Here is a 1,946-nt window from a genome sequence, read left to right on the forward strand (position 1 = left end):
CCCATCATTTCATACGATTGTCTTCCGAAATTAGGAGAGATCTTCGAGTTTGGGATGTTTTTTTTTTTTGGAAACATACAATGGCATTAGTTTTTGGTTGCATCCCCCAGCTGCCAGTGCACAGCTGCAGCTTTTCACGGATGCAGCCGGTGCTACTGGTTTTGGAGCCTACCTGGAGGACTCTTGGTCCGCTTCCCAGTGGCCTTCATCTTGGGTTGCCGGGGGGCTGACCAAGAATCTTCTTTTACTCGAGCTGTTTCCCATAGTTGTTGCCCTGGAGTTGTGGGGTGATCGGCTCCGTAACCGGCATGTCATATTTTAGTGCGACAACTTGGGGGTAGTTTATGGTATTAACCGGCAGAAGTCTACATCCTTGACGGTTCTCAGGCTCCTTGCACAGCTTGTTTTGCGCTGTCTGGCATGTAATGTTCACTTCGAAGCAAGGCATGTTCCCGGCGTAAACAATTCCATTGCAGATGCGCTATCCCGCTTTCAATGGGTTAGATTTAGGGAACTTGCACCTTCTGCGGCAGCGATTGGTGATATCTGCCCCCCTCATTGTTGGCAGGTTATTTGTCCGGAATGGAGGGGTTAGTGCGGCACTCGCTCGCCCCCAGCACGTTGAGGTCCTACCAGTCTGCCTGGAACCAGTGGGAGTCCTTTTTCTCCCGCAAGCGTGACGGAGGTAAGCGGATTTACCAAGTCTTTTTATCTTTTATATGGGGTCTATATTCTGCTGGTAAGTCCAGGGCGGTGGTGGCGAGAATCATTTGCGGCGTTTCGTTTTTCTTGCGCTTGCATGGGCGTCGGGATTTTACCAAGGGATTCTTAGTACAAAGGGCTGTTAAAGGTTGGGCTAGAATGGCCCCGGTTCAGGATGACCCCAGAAGACCAGTTACTTTTTCGTTACTTTTTTTTAGTTTGTGATTGTATTGTCTGATGTTTGCACGTCCCCTTATGAAACGATACTTTTCCGGCTCGCTTTTGCGATGGCCTTTCACGGGGCTTTTCACATCAGCTAGTTGGTAGCTGCTTCTCATCGGGCCCCTCCTGCTTTACTTTATTCACACATTATCGTCGCCCGGTCTCTGATGTGTAAGCTGCAGCGATCCAAAACAGATCAGTTGGGTAGAGGTCGCTGGGTGTATTTGGCGGCATGTTCGGATGCATGTGTTTGCCCAGTTGCGCTGGCCAGACAGTATTTGCGCCTTCGGCCCAACTTGCCAGGTGCGTGGTTGATCCATGGTGATGGTTCCCCCTTGACCATGTATCAATTCCGATCTGTCCTTCAGCGGTGTACCCAGTACCTCGGCTTGCCTCAAGGGGTATACGGTTCCCATTCCTTTCGGATCGGGGCGGCTACAGCCGCAGCCCGTGCTGGATGGTCGGTTTCAGAAATTAAAGTGCTAGGGCGATGGAAATCGAACGCTTATAAACGCTATGTTCGGCACTGATATGTTTGCTTCTGCATTGTATATTGTCTTACTATTGTATTATTATAACGTGGAATTTTTCTGTTACCGCTCGTCACCGTTATCGGTGGGGGCCCTGAGGGATTTTGCCCTGTTTTTGCCCTGAACCACGAAAACTGATTGGCTATTGTTATCCGGGCAGGTTTTTTCAGGTTTTCACCTTGGGCCAAGTTAGGTTTTTTTCCCCCTTTGCTCCCCCTCCTCCTCCCCCCTGTCTTTTATCTTCTCTACCTTTCTTTCTCTCTTTTGATGCCGACATTTCGTTTGTGCTAAGTTTTGGCTTCCATTTGGTAACCTTGTTACATTGTGTTTTTTCTTGCAGGAGCTAATTTGGACCCTCGACCCATATGGGTCGTGGGTCACTCATTTATCCATTGGGCAGCTACATCGCCCTTGGCGTGTGACCCTCAGTCATTTGTAGCAGTAGACAGCATTCGCTGGTTAGGCAGGAGAGGTATGCGCTGGGACGCGCTG

General features: G+C 49.7%; 1 pseudogene; it reads left to right on the forward strand.

Moving 5' to 3' along the window:
* Nucleotides 1–582: 582 nt before the first annotated feature.
* On the forward strand, nt 583–1,454 carry LOC148453861 (uncharacterized; annotated as a pseudogene).
* The last annotated feature ends 492 nt before the right edge of the window (nt 1,455–1,946 follow it).

The sequence above is a fragment of the Taudactylus pleione genome, unplaced genomic scaffold (genome assembly GCF_031769625.1).
Source record: "Taudactylus pleione unplaced genomic scaffold, aTauple2 ptg001077l, whole genome shotgun sequence".
Taxonomy (NCBI): Eukaryota; Metazoa; Chordata; class Amphibia; order Anura; family Myobatrachidae; genus Taudactylus; species Taudactylus pleione.